Below are 20,965 nucleotides of genomic sequence, written 5' to 3'. Positions count from 1 at the left end.
CCTGTATATGTGCTTGATGCACTTCATGCTGTAGACAGTAGCCTGCACCCTTGGCCTGTCAAAGTGACACTGATGGTGGGAGGAGTTTGGATGTAGCTCTGTAACCTGGCCCAGTGACAACCAGCATGTAGACACACACACAGGGAACTTTCCAGCCGTATTGCTTTGTTTAATGCACTTTCTGCAGGAGGATGAGCCTCCAGGCTACCTTTGCCAGCAGACACAGGGACGACTAATCCGGGAAACTGGCCACGTCAGATGTGTGCGCAAGCAGATGCACAGGGCTTGTGCTCAGACGTCCAACAGCAGCAGACGTGTTGCCAGGAGCTCCTGCCAAGGTGAGCAACACAAGGGCCCACACCGCAGACTATCAGAAAATATCAGAAAATGACTGTTAATAGTTAAGTTACTATGTTTTCAAGCAGAACGTACCTAACCTTTGTTGTGTTTTTGTTATTTAACCTCATCACAATGTATGTAATACTGGATGTATCTAAATTCCCTAAGGTTTCACAAAAATTGCAGAAATCATGAATTGCTGTACGGTTTTTTGTTAAAATATCAGAAAATGACTGTCTCATACTAGGAGCAATGTCCTGTCTCATCCAGTACTACTAGCCACTCCTATTCTAGGACTTCTGCTTAGTTTTTGTTGTGGTTTCCCATGGATATAAATATTGTTTCCATCTTTTGCCAATGTATTCATTTTGACATTGAGTATTGTTTAGGTATTTCTACACTATGATAATTTGACTCCTACCTTTAATACATGTAAATAAACACATGTCCCCTTATATATGGGGTTTATATTAGTTCTGTGATTTATTTCAGAAACAGTCCTGTCACTTTTGTGCGTGTGAGCATGACTCATATTGCTTGCATGCCGGATCTTGGTGATTAGTTCCACCACCATCGCAGAATATATACTTTGCAAATAAAATAACATTCTGCACTTTAGAAATGTTTCAACTTGAGCGGCGGCTACCACACCCCTAGTTATACACATTTGTACTCAACCTAAGGTCCCGCCTGTAGGGCTCCCCCCTTCCGTTACAACATCCTTTTGATACAGCACTCGCTGCAATAGGGTTCAGCCACATGAGCTTGCATTTGGGCACATTTCTGCTCCTCTTTTAGATTTCCTCTTTTGTTTTTCTACTTGCTGAGGGAATTCTTTACATCCCCTTTGACCAAGGATTGGCTACTACCCATTTAATGTGTAACATTTAACAACAAGGTTCTGTTCTATTTGCAAACAAACAAACAGGCCCATACTCGCTTGTAACATTGGACCTAGAGTTTACACTTTGTACATGCCTAATGAAATGACATCTGTATAGTTAAGTTACTATGTTTTCTAGCAGAACATACCTAACCGTTGTTGTGTTTTTGTTTATTTAACCTCATCACAATGTATGTAATACTGGATGTATCTAAATTCACTAATGTTTCACAAAAATTGCAGAAATCATTAATTGCTGTACTTTTTTTGTTAAAATATCAGAAAATGACTGTCTCATACTAGGAGCAATGTCCTGTCGCATCCAGTACTACTAGCCACTCCTATTCTAGGACTTCTGCTTAGTTTTTGTTGTGGTTTCCCATGGATATAAATATTGTTTCCATCTTTTGCCAATGTATTCATTTTGACATTGAGTATTGTTTAGGTATTTCTACACTATGTTAATTTGACTCCTACCTTTAATACATGTAAATAAACACATGTCCCCTTATATATGGGGTTTATATTAGTTCTGTGATTTATTTCAGAAACAGTCCTGTCACTTTTGTGCGTGTGAGCATGACTCATATTGCTTGCATGCCGGATCTTGGTGATTAGTTCCACCACCATCGCAGAATATATACTTTGAAAATAAAATAACATTCTACACTTTAGAAATGTTTCAACTTGAGCGGCGGCTACCACACCCCTAGTTATACCCACACCGCAGACTACCTTCCACCAGGCCACATGCACATGGATGCTAAGTAGCACCAGTGCTGGGGAGGTTTGCCAGGCATTGTTGGGGAAGCACACAGTACAGCTGACATTCGTTGAGGGACAAATGCCAATTGCCCTTGCAAGTTGTCAGGGACACATGCAGGGGCCATCAAACATATCCTCCAGTACCCCCTGCTCCATTGAAGCTGAGTAATTAGGGTAGTAGCGTTCCTAGCCAGAAACTGATACAGCGCACAGGGATGGCCAGCGAGGCTCAGACTCGTGGTGAGTGCATGTCATTTGCATGTGCAAATTGCCACGTGCACTGCCTATTTGAATCTGCGGCGGCCACAACGCAACTTGTACTGAAGTTGCACCTTGGTACACGCGTCTTGCAGCTCACCCAGAGACCATTCTATCATTTCTGATTCTTGAACCATTGGTCTTCCATTTCCCGTGCAGCCACATGCGCTGGCCTTACTGCATTGACAGTGTATGTACCATCGGTGGGCCAAGCTAACGTATGGGTACATGGCAGCAGACAGGGGTGTTTGTTTGTGGAGAAGTTACTTTATTTGGGGCATGGATGGGGTTGTGTGTGTGTGTTATAAACACACATTCAGATTAGTAACTCACGCTCTCTTTGCAGCATTGAAGTGCTCCAGTTACCGGACCTGAGAGTGCGCAGGCAGGAGGCCAGCACTCACCCCAGAGATAAGTGTCTCTTTGGCTTACATTTGACTAATTTGGTACAATGTGCATGATGAACATGTTTTCTCTAAATGAGTATGTGTTTTTGTGATTAGTTGTATTTTACTTACTTTCCCTTGCAAATCCACATCCACTCTCCTGCCCCTCTCTCCGGTTATCCTGAATAACAATGCCTGTCCATGCAACATATCCCTGACCCTCCTTCCCTGCCGGGTTCTCAGAGGCCTGTGTTAGTTTGACCTTGCAGGCGCCCAGACCACATAGGGGGTTGTTGGTTCGTGCTACTCCAGCGCCTGGACACCGGAGCTGTGACACTACCCATCAGTTGTTGCATCATCATTGTATGTAAAGTACCGTAAATGGTACCCATCCTGTTGGACCATTGTTCAACTGTGCCACCTTGGTTGTTCTATCATTGTATTTGTACATGTGCTTTGAAATTTCCTGCTACTTCAACTCATCTACTGGAGACTCTTCCAGTTTTTTTTGGTGCTTACAGCCTTTTTCCCTGGTTTGTGGGTTTGCCTACTTGGAGTTCTATGCGATTTGGTATTTTTAGCAGTCAAGGTGGACTCTGAGGGGGCTGGACCCTATTTACACGCAAGCTGGAACATGGAGACCAAGGGGTAGGGTGATCCTGTGGCCAGGTAGACTTGGAGGAAGAAGGCTACATACCCCAGTGACAGTTGTTCAGAAGGTCACGGTGATGTGTAAGGGAGGGCATTTTGTTGTTGAACAGTTGGCTTGGCCTACAGTGTTTTGGGCACTCTGACATTGTAATTGTGGGGTACTATGTACATGATGTGTTGTGCTGCTCAATGCCTGTTCCTGTGTTGTCTTTACTTTTCAGGTGTCAGGTAATTGGTGTGGTTTGACATGCTGGGGTGTTCACATAACCAATGTTCACATGTGATATGTACAGGACAGTGAGGGTCACTTGATTTCACATGCATATATTGAGTGCATGTCCCTAATGACACCCACAGTTGCACAATGATCCACCACACGTACATCCACACTTCCATGGCCACAGGTGCAGGTGTCCATGCAGCAGATGATCTATTACCATTTGGGTACCCTGTACATGTGTAATTTGGTTCTAGCTTTCATTAGTCTTTTTCATGTGATGCTCAAGGTGTATCTGCAACACTATGGCTGCTCAAAGTGCTGTGTGCTGAGCAGTGTGTTGCACGAGACACACACAGCACACAGGTTCGGGAGTCAGGATTTTACCATGCCCAATATGCATGTCAATGGGCATTCAGTGCTGTGTTCATGCTACGACTGTTGGAAAGCATTTGTGTCTGACTTTGTATGTGTGGGAGGTTGTCGGTCAGTCATTTCATCGGATTCCATGTCAGACCTCATTGTCTCATGCCAGTTATCATTTATGACATGTCACTTTGTATATTGTTGGTCACGTGTTGGCCTTTTGCTATTGCATGCCATGTGATGCTGTAGCAGACAAGGGTGATGTGGTTTGGGAGGGTTTGGGTGACATACCAGGGATTGTGATGGACTGTTTTGCAGGGGTGTGTGCTACACACCTTGCATGTGTTCCTTTTGGTCACACAGGATTGGTTATGTTTCAGTAGCTATGGTTGCACACAATGTAGCACTTCCGTGGCAACATTCTCAGGGTGGTAAGGTTGTGACAGTTGACTGTCTCTTTGTCATCATCGATTGTCACCTGGTATGTGCCAGGACTGTGTGTACTCCGCAGGGGTGGGAGTTTAGGTGAAGAATGTGGCCACAAGCTGGGTCCGGGCTGCTTCGCCACGTGCCCTATCCTCTCCCATGGGCAGCACCTGTGCCTGTGGTTGGGGATGTGGGGGCACCACCATGTCCACCGGTACCTCCCGCCGTGTTGCAACTTTATGCAGGACACATGCTGCCACAATGTTCCTGCACACTACTGGGGGTGCATATAGTAGCTGCCCACCAGAGCGGTCAAGGGAGCGGAAGCGTGACTTGTGCACTCCGAATGTGCGGTCCACTATGCCCCTGGTTGCAATATGGGCATTGTTGTATCTTACCTGGGGTGGTGTGGTGGGGTTCCGGATTGGCGTCATCATGTGGTTGCTTAGAGGGTAGGCACTGTCCCCTGGGGAGGTGATAATAGTTGAGATTATTAGGGTTTGGGTATTTGTCTCTGTGTGACTTGCATGCATGTGCACAGTCATTTGTACTCACCTAGGAGCCATGTGTCACCATGCTGCCCAGCTTCCAGGGCCCGGCTAAGGGCGGACATTCTGTATATGAACCTGTCATGGGTGGAGCCAGGGTAGTTTGCATAGACAGAGGTGATGATTCCTTTAGCATCGCATACTACCTGCACGTTGATGGAATGCCAGTGCTTGCGGTTTCGATAGATGTGCTCAGTGGCCCTAGGTGGACCTAGGGCCACATGGGTGCAATCTATAGCACCAAGCACTTTGGGGAAGTGTGCCACCCTGTAAAAGTCCTGGACCACGGCCTGCCTTTCTCCTAGTGTTCTGGGCATGTATATGTGCCTGCGGACTGAGGTGCGTGCAGTGATGATTGCCAACACCTGGTGTAGGCAGCGTGACTCCGTGGCCTGTGAGACCCCCCCCACTATGGCAATAGTCCGCTGAAATGACCCAGTGGCCAAAAAATGCAGGACATTAAGAACCTTCTCCAAGGGGCTCAATGCTTGGGAGCACAGGGTGGGGCATGTAAGGTCATCTTCCCACTCCCTGACGTGGTCTAGGATGATATGAGGTGGAAACCCATACCTCCCATAGACGTGATCGTCAGGCATCCCAAAAAGACTGGCCCGGGGTAAAAAAATGCGGGCCCTGGCTATTCTCCTCCTCCTGCGGTGTCCCACGATCAGTGCTGCGACAAATGGGGCATTCATCGTAGCTGTATATACGTGTTTGTTGTTTGCGCGCACTTTTATACTCTGTGCAGGGACGCTTCCGCCTGCCTTTGTGTGGCGGATGCGTTGACGCCTATGCGTGTCTTTTGCCGTGCGTGGGTTTCCCGTATTCAAATCCATGAATACGGGTTCTTTGCAAGCGTGTGGGCATTCCGTGTATTTCCCTGCAGTACTTCCCCAGTTGCGCCTTCTTTTTCATGCGTTGATCCCCATTCCGTGTGTTACGCTCCGTGTCCCGCCCCCTTTTTGGTGTGTGCGCAGACGTTGTGCGCTTTCCCTGTGCGCGTTGCACACGGCGTTCAGGATGTTGCAATGACGTATGCACCCGTGAGTGCCACGCACAGGTTTGGCGCACATCCCGAGAAAGACACGCGCAGGGACTTCCATGAATCGCACGCTTGCGCGTGCTCTTCCTTTTTCACGCTTGCACCTGCTTGCGCCAGCTTGCGCTACTTTTTCGGCGCACGTTTGTTCCATGAATCGGCCCCTAAACCTATACGTTTTTTGACTGATTTACTCAGTACAGAAGGTGTGCAGGGGACGGGAGTGCCCATCACACTTGGCAGCTATTTGCAACTGTTACTGAACCGTTTCATTTTATCTAATACTATCTTCTAGTATAACCGTTTATTGTGCTTTGTTCATTTTGTTGTTGACCTGGAAACTTGGTCATGGACACTCAGTTGTAGTCCTTGACCAACTCAATGCTCGAACGAAATTGCAAGACAAACAAAACGTTATAATCAATGTTTGGTCGACCTGTAACTTTTTGAGATATTTGCTAGCACTCCTACATTTCTCTCAAATTCACCTGCTAACTCTGCAGGCAGATCTCAGTTCAGTGTGCCAATCAGAGCCATAGAGCGTCACAGGGAGATGTGGTGGACCAATCAGAGCCCTACGATCCGTAGGGAGGTCTGATTGCCCTTTAAAAAGCCACACTTCCTATTTATGTGTTGGACTTCCTTGGCTTTTAGAGGGAGGCATAGAGCTTTCACTAAGAGAGAGTAGCAAAGCTTGTGCTTTATCTATTTCACACTTTTTGTGTGTTTTTCAGACACTTCATTGTGACATTTGATTTTTGTGCTAGTTTTAGTGGACCGCCTTACATTTGCATTCCCCCTTTGAGAATTCCTTAAAGGGGCCCTTGGCAAAAACCTTGGTGGCAACTGTTGTGAAATCGTTTTTAAACATTTCTCCTCCCCCTTCCCTTTACCAACCCCCCACAAAATAATAAGGAGAAGAAAACGTTTGTAAAATGCTTTGTGAAAACCTTTTTGGCACACCCTTGTGAAAGGATTTTTGAAACCGTTTACATTCCCCTTGCCCTATTTCCCCCAAAAGAGACTGTTGCTGAAATTCCTTGTGAAAACCGCTTCTTTAGTGATGGAATGAAATACGACGATTCCAAAACTGTTGGCAGCATTAATCCTTTGCATGAGGAGGAGGAAAATAAGATGGATGCTGGGTCAGATGTGGCCCAAGAATATTCTCCTTCTACTGGGAGTGAGGCTGACACTTTGTCTGAGGATCTAGACGTGACAGGCTGAAGGGATGAGGAAGGTGCTGTGGACATTGTCTTGGGGCCAGTGTGATTTCTTTTGTGACATGATAACGATCCGACAAGCAACGGACAACAACAGTGTGAGGGAAATGTGGAAAGGTTAAAGGCTCACAGTACTTTCAACCAACTGTGCGACTTTTGGATCTGTGAGATCTTAATGGAAGCCAGCACATCATACTCCTACCTTAGACCCGCCATTTCATCACTGGAATCTGTTCACATTTGTTTATTTTAATTGTATCACTGTCAGAGACATGTGGATGCTTCCAGATTGCTATTTGCCATTTGCCTTTCTTTTCTTTTCTGAATCGTTGCCTTCAATGGGGGGCCAGCCCCCACTCCTCTTTGGCCAAAACCCTCTTCTCAATTCCAATGCCCTCAGTCCTGAAGCCCTCATTTTCCCTGCCCTTGGTCTTTTTACATCTGGATGGCATCTGCTATTTTTTCCTAGCCTTGGTTTCAATGGGTGCCTCCTCTCCAAAACCCTTTTCCCCACCCTGAATTGTCTTCACAATTACCCATGCATGCCCCCAGAGCTCTTCCTACACCAGACACATTGCGCATCACCTTTGGTAAAGCTTGTGTTGGGGAGGTGGCTGGGTCCCTCTTAATGAATGTGCAATGTGTCAGATGAGGTGTTGGCACAACGGAATGGTATGCACTGTAATGGGACATGCTCAGGCGGGGGGCAGGCATGAGTACATTGTAGATGTTGTTCTCCTTAGTAGTCACTAACAACATGTGCCACATGTCAGCAGGGTCGGACTGGGACAAGAAATAGGCCCGGACAACAACAAAAAAGTGGCCCACCCCTCGCCTCAAAAAAGTGGCCCACCCCTTGCCTCAAAAAAGTGGCTCACCCCTCACCTCCAAAAAAGTGGCCCTCAAACCATCATCCGTGATTCGCGTCAATTCATGACTTTTACAGAAAATGCTACATATTGAGGGTTCATGTGTCTGTTATGTAAGATGTTTACTGGCCTATGCTAATGCGCTTGCTCTTAAGTGCTACAGGTTTGCCGCTGCCCCACTTAGAGAAAAGGTACAATGCCGTTAATGCGATTCAGCAGAAGGCAGTATTTCATGGGATGGATGGGTTTTGGGGGGTGCAGGGTTGGGGAACGGGCGGCTATTAGGGGTAGTCGGGTCATCCCGGATTTTCATCATGAAAATCTTGCCACCCTACACTGTGCACCTCGACTACAAAAAATCGTACAGACTCCTCTCGTACCTTGCTCTGAATGAAATCTATAAAAGCAGAGGTACTTAGAAAACGGCAGGTTGACGTACTACATGGTCGATTTCAGCCACCATGTTGCACAGACATTACTTCATTATAAAGGCTGGTGGCCTGGGATTTGGTGGCGATCAATGACTTTCTCTTGGCCTCCAACCAGGTTAAAGCAATTATGATGTCCGGCTTTCATTTTAATGCGTCGGAGGCTTCCTCATTTTATGGCACAAACACCTGCTTCCCAATCCCCCCTTGAACCCCACCTCCCCACCACACCCAGCCCACAAGACTCTCCTCAACGTCCATCGCATGCAGTCTTTACCAGACCCGAGAGTTACCTCTCATTCCACCAGAAACCTCGAAAACAACCCTTCTTGTGCATATACTGTTTTTATTTTTCCAAGTATGCCAAATATTTTACCATTTGAGGCAAATGGTGAGATGTACAACTTGTCCATGTATGGTTGCTATTATGTTATGTCATGTTCCATCCCAGCCATCTTTTACCATCCGTGATAACTGCCTAAATGAAAGTTTGCTTTCCAATCTGTGCAGCTTTCTTTCCGTGTCTGAATCCAAATTTCATTTGAACAAAATACATATATTACTTTCTATGCAGCCCAGCGATCATTCGCATCCAGCCGCTCAGTTGTACTTCCATGCCTACTTTAACTTGCATCCTTCTTTTGTGCCTCTTGCTTTCACTCTCTGCTGTTCCCGCTCATCTTTTCCCCCAGTTGCAACCCCTCCCCGCAGTAAAGTCATGGAAGCCTATGGTGGAAAAATAAAGCTCATAGATGATCCCCTGACATCAGAATAGTCAAGCACGAGACACCAGGCATCAGCATATGTGCAACTTCTGCTCATAACATTCTTGTGTCTCTCGCCATCCAGAAATGTAAGGGACCACCATTAGAACTAACCCCGCCGCGTCCGTGAAAACGCACTGAGCTAGCTGGTGGTGGGCTCGCTGCCCCTGCCTCATCCTGTATCTGCCAAACCACTGCACTGTCTTTCTAGCTCTTAATATTGCAAATTCCTTGGCTAGGTGCAAAAGATGGGCAAAGACGTTAGGGTGTTAAAGGCACTGGTAAGTACCATAGCAGCACACCACTGTCTTGTTGTTTTTTTAATTAAGGTAACCGCGCTATTGCAGTATCCACGAGAGATAGATTGAGCCTTTAATAAGGAAATTACTTTTATTATTTTCTTCCCATAGAACTATGTGTAGGTTCTATGCAGTGCACATTCCAAGCATTGCTTATTAAGTCAGCTGAAAAACGTAACTCGAAGCAGCAGGTAGCGAAGCAGCAGGTAGCAAGTAATTTTGTTTACACCAGTAGCCATTTTCAATTTCAGCTGCTTTTTAGAAAATGTGTCATGTCAGAGTTTAATCATGTAGCCATGCTTGAGCAGTTGCTAATCCGACTTCTGTCTCCATGTTGCGACAGGTGTAACTTTTTCATATAGACTCAAGATGGAGGGCAGGAATTGTGGATATATAATAGGAACAAGCAGCCATCCACACTACACCGAGGCACTGTGTGTACCTCAAACTGGCCCAGTGATTCGGGGGTGGATTTCAGACTCCATGCCCATCCAAACTTTGCTTGGCCTCTCTGCTGAGACTGACACCAGGGTTCCATGTTGTGCCAACGCCACCAGTGTTTAGAGGCAAAATGAAATGGAAAAGAACAAAAGAACACACATTCGTAGAATTATCCCAACGAAGGGTGAGCCACGTTGTTCTATGACCAAAATTACAGCAGTGTGGACAAGAATCGCAAACCAGAGGACCCACGCACAGTCAGCCCCCTTCTAAGAAAGGCAAAACATATGTACATGCCTTGCCAATACAATTGGGGCTCTTAATATTTAACATTCTCTAGAAACTGAGGGGCTGATTCATGGAACAAACGTGCGCCGAAAATCGTTGCGCAAGCAGGCGCAAGCGCAAAAAAACAGGCGCACGCACACGCGTGCGATTCATGGAAGTCCCTGCGCGTGTTTTCCTCGGGATGTCCGCCAAACCCGTGCATGGCGCACACGTCACTGCAACATCCCGAAAGACGTGCGCGACGCGCACAGTGAAAGCGCACAACCTCGGCGCATACACTAGAAAGTGGGCGGAACACGGGGCGTAACGCGCGGAATGGGGAACAACTAGCGAAAATAAGGGCGTAACTGGGGATGTACTGCATGGAACGCCCACACGCACCCGAACCACACGTATTCATGGAATCGAATAGGGCAAAGCCACGCACAGCGAAACACACGCACAAGCCGAAACACGTCCGCCACACGAAGGCAGGCGGTAGAGTCCCTGCGCATTACAAAAGTGGCAACATACAGCAATTGTGCCTGTGCGAGCGGGGCACGTGTATTTCGGGGTTGCGCAGGAAGTTACACACGCGATTGAGCGAGGTACGTGTATTCCGGGGGTGCGCGGGAAGTCACACACGCGATCTGGCCTGGGGGAGCGGGCTACGTGTATTTCAGGGGTTCGCGTGAACATTTTCACGCGATCGGGCCTGGGGGAGCGGGCTACATGTATTTCAGGGGTTCGCGTGAACTTCTTCACGCGATCGGGCCTGGGGGAGCGGGCTACTGGTATTTCAGGGGTTCGCGTGAACATTTTCACGCGATCGGGCCTGGGGGAGCGGGCTACGTGTATTTCAGGGGTTCGCGTGAACATTTTCACGCGATCGGGCCTGGGGGAGCGGGCTACGTGTATTTCAGGGGTTCGCGTGAACATTTTCATGTGAACTTTTTCACGCGATCGGGCCTGGGGGAGCGGGGTACCACTCACCGTCTGCCTTTCGTGTAGAAGAACGCGTAGCCAACACCCGCTGTGAAGTAATAGCGTGTGAACCCCAACGGATGGAAAACACACGCACCGCACGAAAAGCACATACAGAACAGTGTAAAGGCACACGGGATCTCCAAGCCCTGCCAGGGCAACGCCTGTGCGCAAAACGTCACAGACGCGCTTACGCTGTAAGGGCCTTTGGTCCAATGAAATCGCATATGCGTGCTGACGCGCTTACGCGCTAAGGGCCTTTCCTCGATTTTCACGCTGACGTGCAGGATTTTCACGTGCCAAATCACTCCGTATCAAGCTGGCCACGCGAAAACACATGGAAGACCACGCTCCTGCCCAGAAGGCCGAATTACTGCCCCCCAGTGCCCCGAGCAGCCTCCCACGTGCCATCTGCTGCTGCCTGCCTGCCTGCCTGCTGCCACCGTGCCCTGCCATTTGGTGCCTGCACATCAGCCATCTGCAGGGGTCCAGTTGCTGTGTCCACCCCTGCTGGAACAGAAGACTCCCGACTCAGATAACATCGCTCCACAGCCCAGCCCCAGGACCCAGTTGCCCACCCACTCCTGCCCCTGGAGTTGCCATGTCGGGCACATCCACATCTGGCACCAGTGGCAACCCCCGGCCAGAGAGGGAAAGGGGCACCAGCTTCACTGCCACCGAAGTTGGTGTCCTGGTGGAGCAAGTCCTCGGGGAGTATGATGCCCTCTTCGGATCGTCCCGCGCCAACAAGGAAGGACGGGAGAGGATCTGGGCCGACTGTGTGGTTGCCATCAACGCGGAGGGGGTGGCAACCCGCACCATCCAGAAGGTCAAGAAGCGCTGTGATGACTTGAGGTCCAGGACCCTCATAAAGGCCCGGCGCCTCGCGGAGGGGGGCCGGGGCCGCATGAGTTCCATCCAGATGAGGGTCCTGGAACGTGTACACCCAGCGCTCCACGCCCAGGTCCTTGAGAGGGAGACCCGTCTGGAGTTGAGCGGTAAGTGGCCAAGCATTGCTGTGTGAGACAGGGCATGTTGCAGTGTGCTGGTTGTCTGAAACTTGCCTGTATGTGTGACGTAGGCCATGTACGCATGTATGTGTGCAGGGACATCATGGTAATGCATGTGCGAAGAGTAATGTGTGAATCGCACGGTTGTTGCCTGTGTTTAAATGCGACATGGGGAGCCCTATGCAGATTGTACACATGAGAGCATGGCAGTCTCTGTTCCTGGACATGGGTGGGGGTGAGGGATGGGTGCTGATGGCAGGTACATATATGGTATCCATGTCTGTGTGCCTGACCTGCGTGTCTGTGACTTGTGAATGCCATGGATGCATGACACGTGTCTGTGACAATGTACAGATTCACTGATGCAGCCTAGTCATCCTTGTATCCACTGTGATTGGGGTGTACGGGGCCAGATGGATGTGACTGAGGTGAAGTGTGTGCATGTGATAGGCATGACCCATGATGCATGTGAGTTCCATTACATTGTATGTTTCGAGAGTCCATTGGACATGTATGGAAATGTCCATGGCATGCACCATGACTGTCACTGTGTGTGTTTTGCCTGGACTGACACATGTGTTGTGGAGGGACATGATGGAAGTTTACTTTGACAGTGGCACTCATCTGCTATTGCTTCCTGTCTAAGGGACCATTGTACAGTACCCTGATGCTTGTGTTCTATGTCTCCCTCTACGCACCGGCTAGTGAAGAAGAGGGCGGAGACAGCGCTGTGGAGCAAGGCGGCGGGGATGCCCCCACGGCTGCAGCGGAAGGGGTGGGTGAGACCCCACAGGGGCCTGCTACGGCGGAAGACGGTGAGGAGCCATCCAGGTTGGTGGTTTCCACAGAGGAGGAGAAGGCCACCACTCAGGCGCACATGGGGCCTGGTGGGGGCATCCCTGCTGGTGCAAGTGGTGCAGTCCAGGGGTAGGGGCAGGAGGCAGCACAGGTCACCATGGAGGGGCCTGTGCATGTCGCTGTCCCTGACCCTGTGGGTGCACCACCATGCACCAGCAGGGATGCCCCGTCCCAGGCCCGTCCGCAGGTAGAGGGGATGTCCATGTCATCTGACTCCCCTCCACCTGCGGACGAGGGGACCCCTGGCCGTATGGAGAAGGTCCTGATTGGGGTCGCGATGCGCACAGCTGTGATTCGTGATGCCGTGCGTGCTTCCTAGGAGGAGCACGCACGTCATCACGAAGAGCACCGTGCCGACGTGGCCCAATTGGGATCGTCCATGTTCGGGGGTTTCCTGCATGTGTCGGCCAATCTGGCGGCCCTCTCCTCCTCTGTGGAGACTATACGCCAGTCGTTCTCCTTGCCGTCTTCCGGCCCAGATGCCACCAGGGCCCCCTGTGGACCTGCCCTGACCAATGCAGCCAGCTCGGTGGGGATCCCATCCCTGCCACAGTCGGGAGTCAGAGGTCCAGCAGGGGTGGACACCACAGCAACTGTACCCCAGCAGATGGAGGATGTGCCGGCATCATCAGGCAGGGCACGTGCACGACGGCGTCGGTGGATTCCATCAGCCTGGATGCCGTCGTGCTGGCAGAGGCAGTGGCGTCGGAGGCAGCATGGCTCGGGGCCATCAACATCGGAGGGGCAGGCATCGGCCGGAGGGCAGGAGGACCCAGGACGGGAAGTGTCTTCCGTGTGGCAGCGGTTGGGCCAGCAGATAGGTGCTGAGCGGCGGCGGGCGGAAGAGGCACGGCTCACAATGGTCAGAGCGGAGAACTCCATGCGGAGGGCCCTGAGGCGGGCCGAGTGCCTCGAGGCAATCCGCAGGGGGTTGGAGGAGGAGACGGCATCATCCCTGCGGACCCTCGGGGCCATGGAACAGGACCGCCTCCGGGACATCGAATAGGAGTTCGATGATGCCCTGGCCCGGAACACCACGGAGTGAGCCGCTGGACTTGCCCGCCGCCTTTGTATATAGTTATATAGTTAGTGTTAGGTTTCCTTTATTTATATTCTTTATTTGGTTGCGATTGGACAATGCGCCACATTTTTGTATGTAGTTCAGTTTTTAGTTAGTTGTCATAGTTAGGTTTCATTTGGTTGGGCTCATGGACCCGGGATTATCTTGTAAATAGTTCTTCAATGGATTTTTCTATTTTTTGGATTTTTTTCATCGCCATGGAGCAATGGTTTTTGTTTATCATTTACACTTGGATTACTTTTCTGACTGTGACTTTGGACACCATTTTTTTGGATTGTGCTGTGTGTTTTTGATTTTTTTCCTTGGACATTCTTCTTCTTTTGGTTGTTTTGCTTTGTGGTTTTTCTCATTTCATTTCCATTCAAGTTGATTTTAAATACATTTTTATTTTCATCCTTCAATGTGTCGTATCATCCCATTGCTTTCATGCATGTCATGTTGGGTGTTTTAACATTCACTTGCAGCCATTGTGTGTGACTGACATGTGTTCATTTGCATTATTTACATTGGGTGTGTAACATGTCATTGCCTTTGATATGTGGGTGGATGTGATAGTTGGTTGGGCCTTTTGGCAGGGGAGGATGGCCATTACGGACATGATTGGGGATTGGTGGGACCCAGGTGCAGGGGGGCATGTATGGGACATGAGTTGGACATGGGTGGGGGCCTGCTGGCAGGTGCCCCACAGTGCTGGGGGGTGGGGGTGCTGGGAGACATGGGTGGGGGCCTGCTGGCAGGTGCCCCACAGTGCTGGGGGATGGGGGGGTGGGGAACATGAGTTGGACATGGGTGGGGGCCTGCTGGCAGGTGCCCCACAGTGCTGGGGGGTGGGGGTGGGGAACATGAGTTGGACATGGGTGGGGGCCTGCTGGCAGGTGCCCCACAGTGCTGGGGGGTGGGAGGGGGTGGGGAACATGAGTTGGACATGGGTGGGGGCCTGCTGGCAGGTGCCCCACAGTGCTGGGGGGTGGGGGTGCTGGGAGACATGGGTGGGGGCCTGGTGGAGGCTTCCCCTGGTGGCTGGGGGGTGGGGGTGGTGGGAGACATGGGTGGGGGCCTGGTGGTGGGTGCCCCTGCACTGCTGGGGGGTGGGGGTGGTGGGGAACATGAGTTGGACATGGGTGGGGGGCTGCTGGCAGGTGCCCCACAGTGCTGGGGGGTGGGGGTGCTGGGAGATATGGGTGGGGGCCTGCTGGCAGGTGCCCCACAGTGCTGGGGGGTGGGAGGGGTGGGGAACATGAGTTGGACATGGGTGGGGGCCTGCTGGCAGGTGCCCCACAGTGCTGGGGGGTGGGGGTGCTGGTAGACATGGGTGGGGGCCTGGTGGAGGCTGCCCCTGGTGGCTGGGGGGTGGGGGTGCTGGGAGACATGGGTGGGGGCCTGGTGGAGGCTGCCCCTGGTGGCTGGGGGGTGGGGGTGGTGGGAGACATGGGTGGGGGCCTGGTGGTGGGTGCCCCTGCACTGCTGGGGGGTGGGGGTGGTGGGAGACATGGGTGGGGGCCTGTGGAGGGTGCCCCTGGTGGCTGGGGGTGCAGGGGGACATGCGTTGGTGGGCAGTAGTACAAGTTGACATGTGGGTTGGCTGGGGGGCATGGCCATGGTGGATGGGGTGCCTGCAGGGCATGTGCAGGGTAGGCCCCTGTGGTGTGAGCCACCTGCAGGGGCCGTGGAGGGTGTAGAGGGAACACCTGGGAGGACCTACACGTGCAATTCACGTGTGGTGCTCCCCGCGCACCCCTGAAATACACGTACCCTGCTGAAATCGCGTGTGGAACTTCACGCGCACCCCTGAAATACACGTACCCTGCGGAAATCGCGTGTGTAACTTCCCCTGCACCCTGAAATACACGTACCCTGCTGATATCGCGTGTGGAACTTCACGCGCACCCCGAAATACACGTACCCTGCTGATATCGCGTGTGGAACTTCACGCGCACCCCTGAAATACACGTGCCCTGATGGAATCGGGTGTGGAAATTCCCACGCACCCCTGTAATACACGTACCCTGATGGAATCGCGTGTGGAACTTCCCGCGCACCCCTGGAATACACGTACCCTGCTGATTTCGCGTGTGAAACTTCCCCCGCACCCTGAAATACACGTACCCTGATGGAATCGCGTGTGGAACTTCCCGCACACCCCTGGAATACATGTACCCTGCTGATTTCACGTGTGAAACTTCCCCCGCACCCCGAAATACGCGTACCCTGATGGAATAGCGTGTGGAACTTCCCGCGCACCCCTGAGATACGCGTACCCTGCTCGCACGGGCCCAATCGCGTGTGGAAATTCCCGCGCACCCCTGAAATACACGTACCCTGCTGTAATCGCGTGTGTAACTTCCCCTGCACCCTGAAATACACGTACCCTGCTGATATCGCATGTGGAACTTCACGCGCACCCCTGAAATACACGTACCCTGCGGAAATCGCGTGTGTAACTTCCCCTGCACCCTGAAATACACGTACCCTGCTGATATCGCGTGTGGAACTTCACGCGCAACCCTGAAATACACGTCCCCTGCGGAAATTGCGTGTGTAACTTCCCCTGCACCCTGAAATACACGTACCCTGCTGATATTGCGTGTGGAACTTCACGCGCACCCCGAAATACACGTACCCTGATGGAATCGCGTGAGGTACTTCCCGCGCACCCCAGGGATACACGTAGCCCGCTTGCTGTGCTGGTACAGGGTTAGCGCAGCCCTTTGCGCTGGATTGGGTATATTGATGGCTTTTCCCTGCGCGAGAGGCGTTCTTGGGGGCGTAACTGGCGCTGCTGCAGGGTCGCTGCGTCACTGTGCGCCACAGCTGGTTTTGGTGGCTGGAATCCATGAATACGCTGTGTGCGGAAATGGATTTTAGCACACGCGGCTGGCGCAGGGATTCGCACGCGCACACTGTGCGCCAGCCGCGTGCGCCACTTGTGCGCTGGATTCTATGAATTACCCCCCGAATGTGTTCATGAACATCATTGTGCAGCTTTCTCCTACCGAGCTGTGCTATCCTGCTCGGCTCGCACTGGTGCCCTGCCCGGGGCGCATGGAATGCTAAAGCACGCGCACCATGGCCCCTGAAGGTGCTGGGGGGCCGGGGGGATTACCAGGCCGTGGGATGCTTTCGGTGGAACATGCATGCAGGTGAATGATGGAAGTAGGTGTTACTACTTGATGTGTCATGTCAGAGTTTAATCAAATCAGCGCGAAACCTTTCAGCGCACCAAAGAACATTTCTATGAATTAAACCAGTTCCCAAATGTAATAGTTGCCATAGATTGCACACATATCCCAATTAAGACCACTGTGAACAATGAGCACATTTATGTGAATCGAAAGAATTATCACTCCATAAATGCGCAGATGATTTTTTATGCTTAATATATATTAGTTACCAATGCTCTTTTCAAGATGCCAAGCTCCACATATGACAGCTACATTTTTAATCATAGTCAAATAAAGAGGCAACTCGAGACACCGGTGTTCGGTGATGGCTGGCTGCTAGTTAAGCTTAAGTAACATTATGGACCTGATTCACAGAAGCATTTTATAATGGAACAATCCCATAGGAATTACGCTCTGTGAATTAGGCCCATGTGTGGTTAGAATTCAGATCAAATGCGCGTTGCCGGTAGAGCCTTATTTGCAAGTGACATAGTGTTGGTTTATTTTCGGAGAATCAGCATGCAATTGTAGTCACATGTTTTCCCTTTTCAAGGTGACAGCGGCTATGGGTTAAGGCCTTACCTGTTCACCCTAACTCCAACCCACAAATAGAGGGGAGAGCAAGTACAATGCTGCACATGGTAAAAGTCGGAATGACATTGAACAGAGATTTGGGATTCAAAAGCCTCAATTTAGGTGCCTCCATCATTCATGGGGTGCCCTTCAATATGATCCATAGTTTGTTTGCAAACTAGCATTGTCTCGCTGTATTCTAAACAACATAGCCATGCGAAGAGGCGGCCCTGAGTCACTACAGGTGATGATATGATGGGCCTTACGAGAATAGTACTAGTACTAGTCCTTACCTCAGTGGCTGGCTGGCTGTTGGGCTGCCCTGCTGTCTGTGGACTGTGGCCTGTGGCAGTGGCACTGGGCACTGTCTGCTGGCCGCCTCACCTGCTGCCTGGTGGTCCTCCTGTGTGTGGGAACTGGGCACTGGACTGTCGGCCTCCAATTTGTCTGGTGAGGTCCAGCTCAGTGGTGCCTGGTGGTGGTGGCTCTCTCTGTCTCTCTGCCAGAGCGCTGCCTGCTGCGCTGTGTCGGTGTGACTGCGGCGTGCCCAAATAAATCAGGGCCAGCCCAGGGTGTGCCAGAGAGGCAAGCGAGGCCCAAGGAAATTAGAAATAGCAGCAAATGGGTGGGCACTGCAGGGCAGCCTTCCCAGCCGAATTTTCATTCATTGGCTTTTCTGCGGCGCCGGCGGCCCCGGGCCCCAGCCCAGCCACCAGGCACAAGTTGAAGACAGTTGCTTTCAACTTTGCAAAGAAGTGTTACTTACTTCCTGCAAAGTTGAAGCAATTGTCTGTGAAATGTGTCACTGTTCTGGCAGTGCCGGCCCCAGGCAGGCTCCCAGCTCAGCCCTGCAGGCAGGCAGGCTGCCCCCCCCCCGGGTCAGGACTCGGAGGGAGGCAGGTGTTACAATTGCTTTATTGTGTGTTTGCAATTGCTTCAGCCTGCCTCCCTCCCACAGATCAAAGAAACGTTCTGGCCTGGCCATTGCAGGCCCGAGCAGAGTGCAAGCCGGCGAGCACACATGGCACCGGCCCCCTGCAGCCCCCGGTGGCCTACGACGCTGTGAATGAATTATGCATGCATCTGCATCTGCATGCATCATACATTATGATGCATGCATGATGCAGATGCAATCATCAAAGCAAGGTAACATCTAGTGTGTTACCTTGCTATGATGATTCTGCAGATGGCAGACAGTGCCGCCACCGCGCGGTGCCGGCGCCTCCCCCTCCTGACTACCTGCCCTGCTGCACAGCACAGCCCAGCCCAGGTGGCCCAAGCCCCCCCATCTGACTTCCCGGCCGTGGGCGGCCTCCTGCTCTGACTCTGAGCCCCTGGAGCCATTCGCGAGCTGCTGCTCTGTGGTGCTCGGCACACACACACACACTAGGCCGGCCCGGGGCCGCCGGGCCTGCCAAAAGAAACCGGCCCAGAGGTGGCTGCTGGAAAACCGGCCCCAGGGGACCCCAAAGTCTTTCAGCCACGGGCCGAAAGACCGAAAGGGCCAGTCCGAGCCTGCATGTCAGTATGTCCCACCAGGTGGTTACTTGGATTGTTTCCTCTCTATTAGCCATAAACAAATGTCAGGATATTTGCCCATTCAGCTGCAGCTACTAAATGTACTCTTCTGCCTACAGTTAATTCTGGGTTGTCCCTCTCCTTTGGAGTCATTGAGAACAAATGTCATGGTCATGCCTGTCACGCAAGGAGGTGGAGCACTAGGATTCCCTCCTCCCTAGAAGTCACAAAAAGATGGGAAATGTGTTGCGCTCTTAGCTACAGCTTTAAATGGAATCACTGGCCTCCAACCGACTGGGCATTTATTCTTTCTAGTAGTCATGTGTTTGTGGGGCGTGCACGCACGTTACATTATTCCCTCGTCCCCCTTTGTTTCAAAAAGATTGCACTTGTGTAACTCACTTAGAGTCACTGAATGTAACCTCCTGCCTTCAAAGAACGTTATCATATTCTCCTCAGTAGTACTCTATCTACTTGAGTAGTCACAAAAGGGGGGACGACCCAGTTACCCCCACTGAAAGTATTTTGCTGCCGCAAACGAACTCTGGGATTTTCTCCTCCCTAGAATACTCTTCCTTCTTTCTTGTCACAAAAAGTTGTCACACTTAGTTACAGCCACTAAATGGCAATCTCCTATCATCGACCAACTCTGGGATTGTATACTCACATTCGGTCATTGACAGCAAATACCACACTTGTGTTTCTTATACAAGGTTGTCACTGGGATTTTGTCCTCCCTAGTCGTCATAAAAGGATGTTGCGACTACTGAATGTAATAACACTACTTTTGACCACTGAATGTAATCACCTGCACCATCCAACCACTCATTGCATAGAAACATGTACAATATCAGAGAAACAATGCAACAGAGGAAAAACATCCAGAGCGAGAAAAAGGAGAACAAACAAGTGAATGTGTAGCGAGGGAAAAGCTAAAGTAAATAGGGAGCAGGATGCGGACAGAATTACCGGGGGCAGACCAATGGGGTTTCGTTCGCGTGAAGCCAAGTGAGATGATTGTGCAGTTCATTAACAATGGAGGTTCAGGTGCTTACACCAAAACTGTAAACATTGCCCCTTCTCTGGAAGGTGACCATTTCCATAGCTCCAGGGAGGACATTGCCTCCACCCATCCCTCTGCTTTAGGCTTCCTGTGAGAGGCTCTTTTTGCTTGCCATCATTACTTTCTTCAAACAGAGTTTATGTAAGAAGGTCAACTCCGGCAATGGAGATGGTGGTAGATTTAATAATACCAGCAATGGGACAGTGGCACTAAATTAACCCTGTTTAAGGTATCTACCCAACTCTCAGCATCATGGGGACATAACAAGAACATGTGAAGATAAGTGCTAGAGGGCCCCGGCATTTCCAACATTTGGGGATGTCACTAAGGTTTAAGTCTATGCATCTTGGCTGGAAACCAGTATTGCCTAACGCAGACCTTCTGCTTGTCAAGGCTGTCACTTAAGTTGACAATAGGACATGTATCTTATGTGATGTCTGGATCAGCATAAACCACATGTGCGTAAGCAATTCTATACCTTTTATGATGCAAATGTAGCAAAGTTCTTTGTGAGTGCATCTGTTCTATGTGCAATTATTTGAAATGAC

Source organism: Ambystoma mexicanum, chromosome 5q, assembly GCF_040938575.1.
Source record: "Ambystoma mexicanum isolate Mex_15411 chromosome 5q, UKY_AmexF1_1, whole genome shotgun sequence".
Taxonomy (NCBI): domain Eukaryota; kingdom Metazoa; phylum Chordata; class Amphibia; order Caudata; family Ambystomatidae; genus Ambystoma; species Ambystoma mexicanum.
The sequence above is the reverse complement of the archived record's forward strand: the minus strand, read 5'-3'. Positions refer to the sequence as shown.